The 19,161-nt window shown below is 36.6% G+C and overlaps 1 long non-coding RNA gene across 2 annotated transcripts in view; it reads right to left on the bottom strand.

Moving 5' to 3' along the window:
* Positions 1–10,125, bottom strand: part of LOC109275604 (uncharacterized) — a 79,563-nt gene extending 69,438 nt beyond the window's left edge. For both annotated transcript variants that reach the window (XR_002084259.2, XR_008421487.1), the window contains exon 1: positions 10,063–10,125. This is a non-coding gene — a long non-coding RNA (uncharacterized LOC109275604). The remainder of the gene's footprint in view (positions 1–10,062) is intronic.
* Between the last annotated feature and the right edge of the window lie 9,036 nt (positions 10,126–19,161).

Genomic DNA, 19,161 nt, shown 5'->3' with positions numbered 1-19,161 from the left:
CAAGGTGCAAGAATAAATATTTTTCAGTTGGTATTTTTTGTATTCTCTGGGGAAATATCCAGGAGTACAATTGCTGTATCATAGGGTAGTTCTATTTTTAAGGTTTTTTTTTAGTGTTTACTTATTTTTGAGAGAGAGAAATTGCAAGCAGGGGAGGGGCAGAGAGAGAGAGAGAGAATATTCCAAGCAAGCTCCAGACTGTTCGTGCAAAGCCCAAGGTGAGGCCTGAACCCACAAACTGGGAGATCATGACCTGAGCCGAAATCAAGAGCCAGACGCTTAACTGACTGATCCACCAGGTACCCCTCTATTTTTCACTTTTTGAGGAACCTTCATACTGTTTTTTCAGAGTGGCTGCACCAGTTTGCATACCCACCAACAGTGCAAGAGGGTTCTCCCTTCTCCATATCCTTACCAACACCTGTTATTTCTTGCATTGTTGATTTTGGCCATTTTGACGTATGTGAGGTGATATCTCATTGTAGTTTTTATTTATAAAAATAGAATATTACTCAGCCATGAATAAAAAGAGATCTTGCCATTTGCAACAACATGGGTGGAGCTAAGTGGAGAGAGTAATATGCTAAGTGGAATAAGTCAGTCAGGAAAAATAATACCACATAATTTTACTCATATGTGGAATTTTAACATAACATGAACATAGGGGAAGGGGAAAAAGAGAGAGAGAGAGAGAGGCAAACGAAGAAATAGACTCTTTTTAAATTTCTTTTTAATGTTTATTTATTTATTTTGAGAGAGAGAGTGAGAGCAGGGGAGGGGCAGAGAGAGAGGCAGACACAGAATCCGAAGTAGCCTCCAGGCTCCAAGCTGTCAGCACAGAGCCCGATGTGGGGTTTCAACTCATGAACCATGAGATCACGACCTGGGCCAAAGTCTTAAGTCTTAAGCTGATGCTTAATCGACGAAGCCACCCAGGCGCCCCCTAAGAGTCTAAGAAATAGACTCTTAACTATAGAACAAACTGATGGTTATAAGAGGGGAGAAGGTGGGGGTGGGGGAAGGGTGAAATAGGTGATGGGGATTAAGGAGGGCACTTGTGATGAGCACTGGGTATTGTATAGAAGTGTTGAATCACTATATTGTACACCTGAAAATATATTACACTATATGTTAGCTAACTGGAATTTAAATAAAAACTTAAAAAAAAAAGATATTTATTTGCATCATTGAAGACTGTGCCGTTGACCAGTGATAGCTATATTCTTTCAGTGCTTGCTCCTTGGTCAAACAGACAAATGATGATGACTCTCCTTGTATGTAGAATGCATCTGTAATTTAAAAGAACACAGGCGAGTAGGATGAAGTAGAATTCTCAGTTACAAAATTCCACAATGAATTTCTCTACAAAAACTATCCAATTCTTTTTAATAATGCACATTAAATATTTTTTACATAACCCAGTCTTTCAAAAAGGTGTGTTCAAACCTTAAAGAGCATTAAAGAAATAAGCTAAAAAGTCCTACCTTGAAGTCAGATAAATTATATCTTAAACAGATGACCTATTAGCTAGGTTACCAATTTGTTTCAAATGCTCAGATGACTCATTTTGACCAGTGCTGGAGTACTTGGCTAAAAGTTAGCAAAACTTACTTTATATTCTTATCCCTATTCCCAGATTGCTCCTCTCTGCTTTTTTCCTATCAATTTATAGATGGAGAGAGAGAAAAGTGACTCCGTTTTTTTCAATCCAATGAGTTATATATTCTGGGAAACAGGCACAGAAGCTTCTGTGACCCCAGGGATAGCTTAAATAACGACAATAACTATTGAAGGTGGAAAGTTGGGAAATTTCATCACTACATGACCTTCCCAATGTGGTATGAATCATGCAAAATTCCACTCAAAGTTAGAAAATTTCACAAAGATTTTAGAAGCCAAATTGACTCTCTAAGTTATATCCCCTTTCCATTGTGACTGCACTGAGTAAACTGAAGATGAAGGGAATATCATTTGGAAGGACATGAAAAATCACCTTTTTATCTTTTTTTTTTTGTCCTTAATTCTGGTGCCTCTCCCTCTTTTTTTTTTACATTGGAATTTTATATATTTTAGCATCTGGATTTACAGAGATCATGGCACATGGACCCCTCTCTCATGCCTAGCTTCTCCGGGGAATATTGAGGATCAACTCAAGTGACAAGTCAAACAGGGAAATGAGAAAAGGCAATGCTAAAGGAGGAGCAAATCTTGTATATTACCCAATGAGAGGGGCTGAATTGTTTCGTTTTGGAATATCTATCGTTGGATTCTAGATGCTCATCTGATAAACCAAGAATACACTCTATGATATTCCAAGGCCATACAGATTATCCTTATGGAAACAATAACTTGCAAACACAGTGCCATTTTAGGCCCTTACACGTGGTAATGATAGAAAAAGCCCCAGGATAAAATGGGAGAAACACGTCCCATTATCAACGTAACCTTACACAGACTATACGACCTGGGAAAGTCACTTAATCTTTATGGGCTATAACTATATCATAAAACGAAGTCAGGGAAGGATTGGACAAATTCTGGGATCTAACGCTCAAAACAATTTCCAACTTCTACTCCTCACAAGTTGGCACGCCATTTTATAGTTATTCTTTCCCACCCCTTACTAGAGAATTGTCTGACCTTTATCAGGGCATTTTCTGTTTTTTTTTTGTTTTTTTTTTTTTTTTTTTTTTTTTTTTTCATTTCTCCCTCATACCTTGCAGTGTGAATTAGTCCACTTGACTGCAACTATATTTTTCATAGCATTCCGGGAAACTGTCCCTAGTATCCTCAAATGATCTTTAATCTGGGCTTCAAAGGTGATTTTTAAATTCAATAATTGCTTTTATTACACCCTATTCTTTTCTTTACATGTTCACTATCATATTGTAAGTGGCTTTGACTACAGCTTCGATTACTTTCTCACTCCCACACTTCCCACAAAAGGTGCTGGCACATGAGAGTGCATTAATAATTATTTGTTCAAGTGGCATCGCTTTTGGACTCTGTGGGTCTTACTCTTTGGACAATTGAGCTTGAGTGGTACATGCAGAGCCCTAATAATAACAAAAATGCTCTTTTTTTATATAATAAATAGGTTCTTTACACAACAAATCTGTTTCATTCCAATTTGCTAACATTCTGATTGTTTGGAACAAATGTAAAATGGCCATTATATTAGAGATCCCCAACTCTGTGATATTCTGGGACTATATAGTTCAGCTTTTACTGAAGAGTATTTTATTTAATATACAAAGGATCAAAGAAATACCTGGCTGCATGCATATCGGCAAATAAAAAGGAAATGATTGGCACAACATAAAAAGGGTAGCATAGATTTGTAAAGTACATGCATGGTCAGAAAGGTGTATCAATTAGCAGAAATGAGTGTATTTCCTTAATTATAAAAATGATAGCTGTTTGGCTAACATAAACTCTCCCAACTTTCACTCATAGTTTCCATATGTACATTTGAGAAGAGGAAAGAACGAGAGATAGGAGAGTTAGGATTAAGACTATTTAAATTCTATTTACATTAAGTAAATGTGATGAGATTTAATTGGAAAACATGTTATATGCACATGTGAACATCTGTGGTAACATGAGCAGTCAAAAAGAACCAGGAAAGACTGACTCGCTCTTGTTTTTAGCATTTACCTTGGATATTATTGTCTACACTAGAAGTTAGCTAGGTTTTCTGTTTGGGTCCTCTGAGAAGCAGATGCCAAGAAGAAAGTACTTGGCAAATTACTTCTTGGGGGAAAATGCCGGTGAAGGCAAAAGGGGAAAAGGAGCAGGTTTAGACAGGGAGTTTTCCAAGTCAGGTATCCTCCCTGTGAAAGGATCATGGGAAATAAGGGAGATTGTGGAGGAGAAGCCTGGAGAAGCCTTGGTCTGCAGGGCAGCTCTGAGGAAGTCTCATCCAGGCTGATGGGACTGCAGAGGCAAGATAGCTCATGAGATGGGTCCCACTTTTGGCAGGATTGCTCACACCTTAGTACACCCATGGCTCTCAGTCATCTGCCGGAAGCAGACTGGGCATGATTTTGACATGTGGGCTATGGCAGATCTAACGGTGCAAGAGCTGGAGACCTTTTGAAGGGAGTAGCAGATTCTCACAAAGGGCATCCTCAGTGATGTACCTCCATGAGTGCCAGACCAGAACATCATAAATCTGATATGTTGCAGACTTGTTTCGATCTGTTCAGAATCATCTATTGTGTACACTTCAGTTTTTCACTCTACATGAATTCGTAAGAAAAAATAAATCTTCCAAGATGCAGTGCAAACAGGTACTAGATGGAAATGGCTGTTGGTACATTGCGGTCTGACCATGACTTCAACAGAGAATTTGCTATATGGGCAGGAATAAAGCAGAAAATTCCTGCATGATCTTCCTGTCATGGGATCTAATATGGAAAGGCCAGTGTCTGTCGGTGATCCTTAACAAAGTCAGAGACTATTTTCATTCCTAGAAGGAGGCAGTCATAACTCAGAGTCAAGAAGAGGCCAGTAGAAGAAAGACCTCAGCTACACACAGCATTTAGAATAAAATCCAAACTTTTCACCTTAAACTGTACTTGCTTTCACTTTCACCTCTTTTTCTGAGCTCATGTTTCATTTTCCACCTAGCTAAGCTGTTGACAATCACTCTGTTTTGTTTTTTTTTTTTGTTTTTTTTTTTTTTTTTTTTAATTTTCATAAGAAATGGAAGGTCTTTTCTAGACTGGAGACTTTTCCGTAAGTGTCTCCTCTTATGAAAATACTTTCTAAGACTTTCATAGTTATGTATGTGCATGCTCTTTTTATATAGGACTTTGAAATCCATTAAGGCAGTAATAATATCATTTTTTACATTTATTATATAGTCGTTGTGTAGTAACACGTATTTGTTGAGGGATTATGTAGTAGGCTGATGAATGCTGTGTATATCTCAACGTTTTTGATATGCATCACAAAATTCACAACCCTACCCTCCAGAAAGGTCGTAAAATTTGATATTGCTAGCATCAGCTTATGAGAACACATATCTTCCTCTTCTTCTCAACAATGGATTTTATGGCTTTAAAAAATAGTTGTTCAAATAAGTGAAAATAATATTCATTGTTTTAATTTATATTTTGTTCAATTCTAGGTAGGTTGTATATTATCTCACATGTGCTAACATTTGTATTTCTTCTATGGTAAATTACCTGCTCATCTTTTTTCTCCCCCTGCCTTTGTTTTTGTATATATCCAAAAATATACACCAGATAATTTAGATAAAATATATGGTATGTCTATAAAATAAAATTATATGAAACTATAAGAAAGAATGAGTAGATCATTCAGTGACATGGAAAACTATCCTTGACATGTTGAAATAGGACTTAGCTATTATTCAAGAAAAAAAAGATAAACCCATCAACCCACCCTCCCCTAAAAACAGGTTCTTCTGAAATCCTTAAAATATCTAAATGCCTGTGACATATGACTAAATTTCATTAGTATCTAGTGGACGATGCTAAGCCTTCCTTAAATAATTAAAATGAAATGATTTTCTGTGTCCTTGTGGAAAACAAAATTTAAAAAAGCAAAATAGTTCTATATAAAACGACACAAATAAGCAATCACTAGGTTTTTTAAAGCAATAACATGGAAAGTGCTTCGATTTTTCTGGGCTTTGGTTTCTTTTTTTTGCAACTTTCAAAACCAGTAGGTTCCTTCTGTAATTCTTCTGGTCTCCTGCTCTAATTACTTGTGAAACTTGATCCTGGAATTTTCATTCTCTCACCTTTTCAAAGTAAGTAACTCTTTCTCACGCTTAGTCACCAAATTTGTTGAATCTTTGATAAACTGGGATTAAACACACAGTTCAAACACACACTCTCTCTTTGTCAGAATAAATAAATAAACATTTTAAAAAAGAATCTAACTTCTTTAGATATATAAAAGTCTATAGATAAACAAAGGTGATATTTGGAGATTTGTCAGCTTGGCTTCTGCTTATCTCCCATTTGGTTAAGAATTTAGGAGAAGGAATGTTTTGTATAGAAGTCGTTTATGTGACTTGTCATGCATTTCTGCCCAGAGTTGCACATACAAAATCATAGGGAGCTTAGTTGGCTTGTACTGCATATCTAGCCTTGGGATCAGAACTGGCCTCTCTGTTCCTGATGCCAACAGGAATTAACTTGCCTCACCTCCTTGAGCCAGACCTGGCTGGCCCTCTACAATGGATGGGGAAGGAAAGAGGAATATGCAGAGGCCCAGGTTCCCAAGATTGTGTGATTCCATAAGAGAAACAGAAAAACCAACTGGCTTGGGACTGCACTTAGGCAAACTTCATGACTAACACAAGGGTAGTATATATATATATTTTTTCCTGGTGAGAATAGCTAGTTGAAAGTGTCACCTGAGGGGAGGACAGTCTGCCTAGGAGCCTCATTGGGGACTCCAGCCGGGCTATTCACTGCTGGGTTTCCCCAGCCAGAAGGTTGGATGTTGTAACTGCCAGATTTGATGTATTAAGGCTTCTTGGCTCTTCTCTATCTCTCTCCCTCTGTATGTTTACTATAATTGTTTAATTCCTTATATTCCCTTTCCCTTATAATGAATAAAGTTTTCCTCCACAAACTGAAAGTGTGGCTATAGTGAATTGTTATTATTCAAAACAGGGAAGGGCATGCTGTTAATTGAATCAAGTTTTGTCCTAACATCTGTTACATTAGTTGTGAATTGTTACAAATAATTGAAGGGATAATATATAGATGGAAGGATTGAAGCTTCTTTCTGTTGTTGCCAGGACAGGTAACTTAGGAATTATTGGCCCCATAGTGAGTATATTCTTTAAGCATCTTTGATCTGTGTATTCTGCAGGTTTCTGTGTCATAAAATATGATTATTATTTTTAAGTTCTGAGTCTCCGGCATGTGGCACTACAACTAAAATTGCATGGAGTCTGATCTTGCCAACTTGCTACTCATTACAAAACCATTACTTACGGGCTGCTGTCTGTTTGACCATGGACCTGAAGCAAATGCATGGGCTACAAAAAATAGACGCATTTCAATAAAACGTAGGGGCTTAGCAAAAGTGGGACTCTGGATGCCGGCTGTTGCAATTTGACCCCAGCAAGGAAGATGCTGGCCAGGCTGGTAGAGTCCACCTTGGAGGCAGACACACATTTCTGAAGGGATTCAGGAAAGGTACCATCCTGATGATGATGGGGCAGGGTGCCGCAGTTTGAATTTGCGCTTTGTAGGCTTATCTTCCCCGGTTTGTGGCAATGATTCTGCTACATCGAAAACCTTGTTTCTTCACGTACAGCCTTTTAGACATGAGAAATGAACAAATATGTGCCCCCTTTTCTGTGTTCTTTGCAAGCAAGCACTGCTACATCAGCTATGCAAATTCTGTTTCTTTTTTGTCAGGACATTTTGAAGTACCTTGAGGGTCAAGAGAAAGAATTCTAGGGAGATTAGTCCTCCACCTCAAGAGGCATCGTCATACTATATGGTCACACAACATACACACATGAAATGTAATTACTTTTGGCTTCACTATGGCTTGGTATTTTTGTGGCACACGTTAGTTCCATGGTGCAAGAGCGGTATATTTAATGAATCCGCAATTTTAAAAGTGCTGAGTTCTTATTATAAAGGTTGTATGCCCTGTCCTGAGTAAACACACAGAAACAACTCAATAAATTGTATTTAAGGTGCAAAGACCAAAAAGGCAATTGCAAAGGCTTGTAGCGACTTGAGGTTGTTTGTATCTAGGAAACAGGTTTGAAAAAAGTATCTATGCCCATGTTTGGGAAAAAAGAGGTCCAGTAGTATGACGTTGAAGGATGTCAGTCTCAAAATAGCATAAGGTCACAAAGTAAGTGAACAGGAGCTGTAGGAAGTATAGAACAACCTTCCTGACCAGAATGACTAAATTTGAATTTTTGAAATAAGTTACTGTTTTGTTGGGAATATCAGAAATATCTTAATGCAAAAACCTAGTAGAAGACCAAACAGTCTGCACTAAATTGAGTATTTTACACGTGCTGTGTGTTCCTTAAACTCTCAGTCATGCAGCAAAGAAGAAGACAAAGGCCCTATCCTTTAGGATTCTATATTCTCATGTATAAATTCCATAAGTAGAATGGGATTCTGACAAGTTATAAATGAAATGTTTATTGGAACTATAACTGACCAAAGAAAAGGAAAAAAAAAAAAAAATAGAAATGAATGGTAAAGGACTGATTAGAATTTGGGATCAATGGCAGTCTCCTTGTAAACATTTATTAGAGCATACTAAGGGGCCATCGCTGGTTGGAAACTGATCATCAGGCTGATATTTCTTAAGATGAACTTTCCCTTAAGCTTGTAATATTCTCAAAACACATTTGCATAAAAAATAAATATAAATAATGGCAGACTACCACTAAGAAATATTGTAATCTTCTTTGAAAATGCTGGCTTTCAGAAAAATATGGAATTGGAATTATCATTATCTCTATAGCTCAGGTTATAGGAGACTTAAATTTTGTGGAGTTTAATTTCCAGTTGAAGGAATACCTGTGGTATGACAAACCCTGTGTAAGTCTCTAAGAACGCAACATTGATGAGACACTTTGGCTGTTCTCAAAGAGCTCAGAGCATTATGGGAGGATAAAAAGTACACCCAAACTTTCTAACAGTATGTTATATGTTATGATACAGGTCTAGAGAGGATGCTGTCATGGAGAGTCTTGATTGCATGCATAGTATTTTCTAATTTATTATAAATAAAAGCAGAAGTAGTAGTATGAATATTTGATAACAGGTAAGGTATAGACACAGACAAATCAGACAATTCCTGAGGACACCCTGGGGCAAGCCTGATGCATGTCAACACCGACTGTAAGTCATGGGCTACCATAATAACTTTTTGTCCGAAAGAGTAAGGTTTTGAGATCAATAGTGGTGAACACGGTAACTATTCTATATAGTGTAACTAAAGGAAATGCTGAGCACAAAGAAGATGAGAGGCAAATATCCATCAGCTGTGAATATTAGGTCTAAATTGACGACACTGACTCCAGCAAGTAGCAGTGTCTTCAAAATTGTGCGGACGTGAGGATCCCATTGTGTTTAAACTCCCGTAATTCAATATGCTAGTGAAAAAGCATAACTCATTGCCAAAATATACTGGCTCACCGCTTTCAGGACATAATATTATTACTTAAAAGAATCCTCAAACTTGAATTATATATTCCCAGTGCATAACTTTTTCAATAAATGTGATTTTGTTATGTCTCTAGTCTAAAGTAAATATTACTGAGGATTTTCAAGGGAATAAATGTGAAATAATTTCAACCTTAAGCCAATCACCTGAAACACAAGCATTTTATTTTTATTTCATTTTAGGTTTATTTATTTTTGAGAGAGAGCAAGCAAGGGGAGGGGGTGCAGAGAGAGAGGGAGACACAGAATCCGAAGCAGGTTTTAGGTTCTGAGCTGACAGCACAGAGCCCAACGTGGGGCTTGAACCCATGAAGCATGAGATCATGACCAGAACCAAAGTCAGATGCTTAACTGACTGAGCCACCCAGGTGCCCTGAAACACAAGCATTTTAAATCTCTACTCATTAATACTTCATCAAGTTTCTCTTGCATCATGTCTTTTTTGAAAACTTTGCTGGTTTGTTTGCTTGTTGACTTTGCTTCATAATGTAGGCGGTGGGTTTTAATGAATGGAGGTTGGATTCATAATCTGACTCACCATGACCAATTTAGTAACTTTAAGTAGTTGCTTGACCAATATATGCTTTAAGTTTCTCCATCTACAAAATAGGGATACTGGCAGCAAACATTAGAAATGTTTTGTTATTAAAAATGATAAGTAAAGACTCAGTGTGTGAAGGTGCATAGTAAGTGTCGAATAGTAGCTAAAAGTTATCCCTAGGACTGTTTTAAAAGACCTTTTTGCAAGGATTTAAAAAATGGAGCTTACCAAAATTATTTGCATTTGTTAACATTTAGTATTTCTTAGGTTTCATTTCTGCAACATAAACAATTGTTATAAGGAAGAAAAAAATCCCTCAAGACTTACCTCTTGAAGGCTTGTTGTGAACGCACCCACACAAAATAATTCTCCTCCCTTAGAAGAGCTTGTGAAGATTAATGAGTTGTTTCTTTGGGTTCAAGTTTTCCACATGCACAGAGTCCACTACGGTGATGTAATTAATTTCACAACACCAGGGTTTTGTCATCCAACATTCCCGTGCCATGCAGCTATGATAAGTATTCTTTAATTAAACCTCAAAATTTGCCAGTGATGTTACTTAGTGCAGCTGGAGTACAAATACACCTCTGTGGACCCAAAGGTTTTAATATGCAGCTGGGAAGCTTGATAATAGAACGTTTACACGAAAGCCTTCTGAGTTGGTGTCCAAAGGTTTTAAAACTTTTCATAAATCCTTATATCGAAGGAAACAAAAATAAGAAGGGGTTTAATGAACTTGCGTTTCTGGTTATAACAGGGGACAACAAGGTACGCTCCCAGGTAAGGAGGGATGAACAACCTTCTTTTGTGATTCTCTTGCCCCCCTACCCCCACCCCCCCCATTGGCTTTAAAATCAGCAAGTTCCTAGAGCATCATGTTGCTGTGAATACAGCTAAGAATCATCTTTCTCTTAAGACTTGTTTGCAAAGGAACAGTCCAAATAAGGTTGGTTTAATAAGATGTTGCTTGTTCTAGCTCTATTAATTTAGGAAGTATGTGGTCTGTGTCTGGCTTGGACTGTTGCACTGGGTGTTTCAGTCATGATTCAGTAACAAAATGAATATGCATATTCATTCGAAAGTTCAATAATGAGTGTGATTTGTCTTGTTCTTTGATTCAGAATTTAGTTCAAAACTCAACAAGTTGATAAAAATTAGGGTAAAGTAATGCAGTCTAGTTCAATGGACAAAGGCACAGGTTCCCATCTCCATCAATTATTAGTTACGTAATCTTAGATAAACTACTAAAAATCCCTTCTTTTTAGTTTATCTTTGAAATGAAAATAATAATCATATTTATTTCATAGAGTTGTTATGAAGATTAAAATACATAATAAAAAGTGCTTAGTCAGGTGGGTACAGAGCAGGCATTCTATTAATGGTAATGATAAGCATTTAAATGATAAGAAGTGGTAAGTGATGGGGTTTTGGAGTCATGGGGGTCCAGAGCTGAAGGCTAAGAAAGAATTGTTGAGACATTTTTGGTGCAAAAAAAAAAAAAAAAAAGGTGACTTTATTAAAGCACTGGGACAGGATCCTTGGGCAGAAAGGGTTATCCTGGGGTTGTAAAGAGTGACTGGTTATATACTATGGAGTTGGGAGAGACAAAGTCAAGAAGTTTCTTAAAGGGCTTTCCATAAGCTAAAGACTCACAGATTACTGGAAGCCTACTTATTGTCAACCTAAGGTTGCTTTTTTCCCTCTAGCAAAGCATTATCATTAAGGTATTAGGGAGTTCTTGGAGATTAGGCTATTGATAAGATTGCCCTTTTCTTGTAAGATTCCTAAAATGTTTGTAAACTGATGGAGACTCTATCAGTTTACCCATTTGTTTTCTGTCCTTTCCTTTGTTCTTGGGCAGCCAAGATATCACACATATCCCACTTGTGGGGTGGTAGGGGGGCAGATGGGTTGGGGGATTGTTAGCTTGCGCTGCCCTCAGCTTGCCTTATGTTCCCTCATCAGTAAGTCGGGATAGCGCTAAGCTGAACTGCAAACAACTTTGTATGAATCCAATATATTGAGAAAATGGTAAAATCTGCTAAAAAGTTGTATTTCCATCCTGGATACGCTAGAGAAAGACAAAATGAAGGGCAGCTTTTTTTGTCCTTATACACCTTAGTTCCTTTGCCTCAGGACACTGTTGTTCCTAGATAGTGAATTCTAGGCTCTTTGAAGGGAATTATGCTGGGAAAGAGAAGTGCTAGATCTGCAGATGCTTGTTTGGAAAGAGGGATGGGTACAATGTGCTTACTGGCAGAAATTTTGGAGGATAAATTTCAGTTGTTCCTGAAGGCCAGGAAGAAGGATTAGATTTCTGCAGGCCCCTGAAACAGTGGAAATCCATGATGCCACCTCTGGAGGCTGAGAACTTGGTGTAGTGTCTCCCATTCAAGACAAAAATACTTATATCCAAACTGGACATGTGTCCAATAGAACTGCTGTCTGCAATGAAATTTGCACATAAAGCATCACAGCGATGACTAGTGTGAGATAAAGACCTGTTTTGCCTTTTAAAAATATCTGGATTTTATAATAGCATAACCTTACAGAGACCCTAAAATAACAGAGTGAGCCTTGGAAAATCAAAGCAAGCAAAAGAAATGAAGCCAACGTTGGTCCCAAAAGAAACGGGGCTCAGATTTTATTTCCTTCTTTTCCTGCAACAATCAGGATCCTAGAAGGGAAGAAAAAAGACAGGCAACGATAACAGAAATGGTGACTGCCTTCTGCTATCTGAGTTCCTCGTTCCTGAGGTCATGATTAGTTGGGTGACCTCAAGGATGAGAAAAACGTATATGAAATTTTGAGACAGAGGATGATCTAGCAAGAATGTGTATTTATTCAGTTGACATTAAGCCAAAGATCTTTGTTCTTCAAATTGTTTAATGCCAACTAAACACTTCTCCGGAGTTAAAAATTGTTTCCTCCTAGGCTAAACATTCTGGGTTTTAAGAAAGTATTTCTGAATAAGGAAACTTTCCAAGTGAAACTCTCTTATAAAAAGGAAGTGAAATTATTTTTTATGTATACTGCCCTTAGATATCCTTCTGAGACTGTCATTCCCACAGCTCTGTCAGCTTTCATGTGAAAATTAATTGTCTTGGAGAAAATCTGGCTCAAAATAAAGACCTGGATAATTAGGCACAGGCCTACTCCATGGTTAGGAGAGAACATAGCGATACAGACATTGGAATGGGGGTCATTTTTTTCCCCATGTCCCATTGTCCATCAATAAAAGAGCATGACACAGTAATCTGTTGACATATTAAATCATGCTGTGGTCTGCATGGCTGTAGAAGCCTGGAAAACAAAAGAGACAAATTTTATAACATTTACTCAGCTTCTGTTCTCCTCTAGCTCAACATACCAATGCCAGGCTGTAATTTTTTAAAACTTCAGTTTATTGAGGAAAATAATAAGATCTGAGAATATCTGTGGAAACTCAAAGTACCCAAAGATACAAAATAGAAAAGCTAGACTCAATCAGTGTGCACATTTAAGGTCTCTGTGGTTAGATTTTTCTGCAACTCAAACTTAACTAAAGCATGAATTTGAGTTTTGGAAAAGGTAGATAAAATGAAGAAAGGAGAGACAAGAGAATGAGGGTGGGAAGTAAGGTTAAGAGACGCAGAAGATGGAATAAAACAGTATAACATGCGTAGAACTCTGGTCCTAGACCAAAGCTTGAAAGTGGTAGACATTTAAAAATTATATGTTGAATGAATGAATGAAGTGGAAAAGATATGCGGTAGATTGCCATTCAACAAATATTTGTTAAATATTATTTTATTAATGAGTGATTCAAAGACATATATAGTTCTTTGATTATTAAAAAACATATTTTAAAACAAAACAAAACAAAATATTATCATACTCAATGTTTCAGAATAATCATGGGTACTATAGGAAGTTAACTGAGGGTCAGAGTTAGGTTCATAAAAGGCTCTGCGTGTAGTTTTGCTGTAAAACAGTTTATCTGGTCATTACAGTCTTTCATGTAGTCTCTATTTTTATGCCAATATCTTGCCTATTAACAGCATCTTTCTGGAATCTAAAAAGAAGATATTGACAACTCCATGCGCTAGGTATAAGAAATATTATCTCATCTCAACTTTATTCAGGAGAGCTTTTAAAGTAAATCACATTGTTATTTAAATGAATTCAATAAAAACTATTGAATTCATTATAGAAATGTTTATTCCTCCCCATAAAGACAACTCCTAAAGAGTTAGCATTATTTGAAACTGAATGCCTGAACAATATTCATTTCTGATAGTTTAAATCCATAATTTATTTTCCCATGAAGCATACGATTTTCCCCCCACTTCTGGATCAATAGGGCAATACGTCAGCTCCAAACGGTACTTAATTTGCAGTTAGGGCAAGTACCATGTTGCAATAAAACCCCCATTACACAATCCCTGCCTTTTTTCATTCCCATTTCTTCTCCAAAGGATTACAAGAAGAAAACTATGCTCAGCTGATTTCCTCAAATCCATCCCTCAGACAGAAAGACAAGTTGGTCTGAATGATTTTTTCTCTTTCTGCCTCACTCTCTTGTGACCTGACTCTAGCTGCCTGAAAATAGATCAGAGAGTGTATTAAATTAACTTGTGGTATTTTATTTCTGGCTGCTTCAGGAAATAAATTATCAAACCTGAAGTTAACTTACTTTTTTTCCTCTTCTTTTCTTAATATCCTTAAGGAAAATCTTCCTGCAATAGTATTTCAGATGGAAGAGCTTTAAACTCTACCATTGACTTTAAACTTTATTTTGAGATGAGCATCTATCTCCACTTGAATGTATTTGGCCCATTGGTCCAGTTAACATATCCAATTAAATACCATGTGTTGAAGACTCAACATGTACCAGGCACTTATTGCAACTTTTTAAGATATACTTGCTTATAAGCAAGTCTTTTAATTTCCATTGCAATGCCCTGTAAAAGATTTCAGATGTTCTTAAAATATTTTGCCAGTGGAAGAGATGGAGAATCAGGATATCATAGCTTCTAGGTTGTGGGACAAAGAATTGAAAAATGAAATATGGCATTAAAAAAGAGCTTAGCTTTCAGAGATATTCACTCATTTTTACTGAGGAGAAAAATAATGAAATAAATATCTTTAATAAATAAAAATAAAATTATCAAAAACCTTAAAGCATAACCAGTTTCTCCTTGGTCAATCTTAGATATAAAATCCTTCATGTTGTTAATTTCTGCCTCCATCGGGTTCTGTTTTTGATACATATTTTTCTTGTTTATTACATTTCCTTATTCTTCCAACCAACATTTAAGAAGCCTTTTTCTGTGCCTGATACTGTTCTAGACTTTGAGGATGCAATGGTAGAAAAAAGAAAGTGAATATTTATCCTCCTCTGGAGTATACTCTGCTAGAGGCGACAGACAATAACAAAATACATTCCTTGTATAGAAGAGACAGATTAATCAGGAACTAATGAGCACAAACATCAGGACCCTTCATATGGACCCACTCCAAGTCATGAGAAAGGCACTAGCAATATTTCATATGGTCATATCACTTTGTAAAGTTTGCAAATTAAGCCATTTTCATGAAAACGGATTATGACTGTCACCTCTTCCTGCTGCAACTTTCCTGTAACACGATTCCTTGTCTTGGCTAGAGTTAGGCTGCAGGCATACTTTGCTTCCAAGTAAGGGAAAGTGGACCGAAGGATCCATTGGGGTTGTGGCACTTTACAAATACAAACTTCTACTCATTAAACAACTTATTGTAGAGAGTCAAATACAAGTAAATACAAGTATTTAAAGATACAATGCAAATACACATACAAGAAAAATAAAATTCAGGAATATTAAACACTATATATATATCTATATATATAAACATAGAGATATATAGATTGGTAGGTAAGTAGGTAGATAGGGATATAAATACATAGAAGAGATAAGAAGGCAATTCAATAGAAAGTTCACTAAGAGACTTGATCAAGCATTTTTATAAGAGAATCTAACCAAATGAACAATAAATTATGAAACCATGATCAGTTTCTCTAGTAATCAGTAAAATGTTAATTAAAATGAAAATTAAGTACCCTCACATACATAACAGAATTGCTAATTATTTTTTAAATTTCAAGTGTTGGAAAGGACATGATGACACATTAAGGTATTTCATATGCAGTTCTTGAGAGTGAAAATTGTTAGAATTACTTTAGAAAACATTAAAACTCAATATATGCATGATCTATGACTCATGGATTCATTCACATGAATACGTCCAGCAGAAATCTGTGCATTTTTGCACAAAAAGACAAGTATAAGAAAGTTTATAGCAATTATACTTAGAACAAAAAATTGGAAGTAACCCAAATAACTAGCATTATTAAAATAGGTCAATAATTAAAATAAAATTAAAAAATCCAAAAGAATATATAGCACATGCACCAACATGAATACATTTAATTAACAATATTTAACAAAATAAGTATACAAAAAGGAAGGCTTCATTTATATTAAGATTAAATACAGGCAAAAGACCAAACACTTCTTGTTAAAAATCAGAATAGTGCTTGTTATTGGAAAGAAATGATGAAGTTGGGATGCTTTCAATACCGAATATTTTGAATACATTTTGTGCCAATCTGATGAGTCATTTTTTGATATCATTTTTTGGCTTTTCCAAAAATATTATCAAGTGAGAACACTTTTTCATATGGTTACCGACCATTTGACATTCTAATGACAATTGAATAGTAATATCATTTGCCCAGTTTTTATTTATTTTTATTTTTTTAAGTTTATTTTTGAGAGAGAGAGAGAGAGAGAGAGAGAGAAAACCATGGGGGGAGGGGAAGAGAAAGAGGAGGACACAGGGCTCTGAAGCAAGATATGCGTTAACAACAGAGATCCCAGTGTGGGGCTTGAACTCCCTAACCATGAGATAAAGACCTGAGCCGAAGTCAGATGTTTAACCGACAGAACCAACCAGGAAACCCCATTTGCCCAGTTTTAAAAATGGTGTTTGTACTCCTCTGTTGTTGTTGCTGTTATCAGAATTTTTGGAGAATCATTTTTTTTTAATTTTTGAATGTTTATTTACTTTTGAGAGAAAGAGAGAAAGAGACAGAGTGGAAGCCAGGGAGCTGCAGAGAGAGAGGGAGACACAGAATCTGAAGCAGGTTCTAGGCTCCTAGCTGTCAGCACAGAGCCCGACCCAGGGCTAAATCTCATAAGTTATGAAATCGTGACCTGAGCCAAGTCAGACACTTAACCAACTGAGCCACCCAGGTGCCCCTGGAATTCTTTTGTAATTATTAACCTTCCCTTCTGCAACTATTTACAAACTCTTTTTTTCCCAATTACTTTTGTTATATTTATTTAAATATTTCTGAATTCTTATTTATATTTATTTTATTTTATTACCTAAAAGCTTTAAAATATGGTTTAATTCATCAAATCATAAATGGTTCCAATATTTCTATGAGTAGAACACTCTCCCAATTACAGGATAAGTTTCTAAATTTTGTTTAGTTTGAATTTTTTTTAACATTTAAATCCCTAATCCATCTGAATCATATATATATATATATATATATATATATATATATATTTTAATTTTTTAATGTTTATTTATTTTGAGAGAGACAGAGTGTGAGTGGGGGAGGGCAGAGAGAGAGGGAGAGAGAGGATCCCAAGCAGGTTCTGCACTGTCAGTGAAGAGCCCAACATGGGGCTCTATCTCATGACCAGGAGATCATGACCTGAGCTGAAATCAAGAGTTGGACGCTTAATCAACTGAGTCAACCAGGTGCATGTAGCTTTCAGATTTAAATGAAGCATGTCTGCTTAATTGACTTTCTTCAGACACTATGAAACTATTTTGTGCCTTTACTTTCTATATAAGTTCTATATATATTTAGTATACATACTATAAAGTTCCTTATATGAGTGCTATAGATGTAATTGTGTCCTTCCCAAATTCTATGTTGAAGCCCTATTTCTCAGTGTGATGGTATTTGGAGATGAGGTCTCTCAGAGGTAATTAACTTCAGATGAGATCATGAGGTTGGAGCCCTTATGATGGGAAGAAACACAGGGGCCCCTGGTGGCTCAGTTGATTAGGCATCTGACTTTGGCTCGGGTCATGATCTCATGATCTCATAAGTTTGAGCCACTCGGACTCTGTGCTGAGAACTCAGAGCCTGCTTCAGATTCTGTGTCTCCCTCTCTCTCTCTGCTCCTCCTCTGCTCACGCTCTGTCTCTCTCTCAAGAAGAAGCATTAAAGAAGAAGAAGAAGAAGAAGAAGAAGAAGAAGAAGAAGAAGAAGAAGAAGTAGTCTCTCTCTCTCTTCCTCCTTCTCTCCTTTATGTGAGCACAAAGTACTCAGAAAGATGGCTTTCTGTAAGTCACTGAAGAGAGTCATCACCTGGAATTGAATCTGTCAATACCTTGATCTTGGACTTCCCAGCTTCCAGAATTGAGAGAAACAAATTTCTGTCATTTAAGCTACTCACTCTATGGGAGTTTTATTTGTTTGCTTGTGTGTGTGTGTGTGTGTGTGTGTGTGTGTTTATGGAAGCCTAAGCTGACTAAAACAGATTTCACCCCATTTTTGGAACCAAATTTATATTAGTCTAGGTTCTCCAGAAAAATAGAACCAATAGGTTATATAGAGCAAACTATAGATATAAGGTATCATATAGATATAGATATAGATATAGATATAGATATACAGACACCTTATTAACTTCTACACCTGTCTATATCTGTCTGTCTAAACAAAGGGAGAGAGAGAGAGAGAGAGAGAGAGATCTACTATTAGAAATTGGTTCATGCAATTATGGAGGCTAGGAAGTCCCAAGATCAGCAGTTGAAAAACTGGAGACCCAAATGAATTAATGATATATTTCCAGTCTGAGTCCAAATATCTGAGAAACAGAAGAACCAATGGTGTTAAGTTTTAGTCTGAATTTGAGTTTGAAGGCAGGAAAAGACTGATATCAGAACACAAATACAATCAGGCAGAGGTTGAATTCTCCCTTACTTAGCCTTTTTGTTTTATTCTGTCCTTCTGGGGATTGGATGAGGTCTACCCAGGTAGGGGAGTACAGTGTATTGATTCACATGTTAATCTCATCCAGAAACACCCTCACAGACACACCCTGAGTTTAAACAAAATATCTGGGCATCCCACCCCATAGCCCAGTCAAGCTGACACTTAAAATTAACCATCATAATGAGCTAACTGGGTAGACGTTCACTCACCTGCAAAACAAAACAACCCTGAATAAATGTTTCCCCCAATTCTCACTCTATAAAACATTTTGCTTACAGAAATTATTCCAATACTTTGGTTCTCAGTTATTCAACCAAAGACATATTTGAAAAGCTATCTAGGAAGTGGGTTCTCACCAGACCCAAAATCTGTGGAAGCCATTG

The sequence above is a fragment of the Panthera pardus genome, unplaced genomic scaffold, assembly GCF_024362965.1.
Source record: "Panthera pardus isolate Hobbes unplaced genomic scaffold, ASM2436296v1 HiC_scaffold_13, whole genome shotgun sequence".
NCBI classification, from domain to species: Eukaryota; Metazoa; Chordata; class Mammalia; order Carnivora; family Felidae; genus Panthera; species Panthera pardus.
Note: the sequence above shows the minus strand (reverse complement) of the source record. Positions and strands in the feature narration are given on the sequence as shown.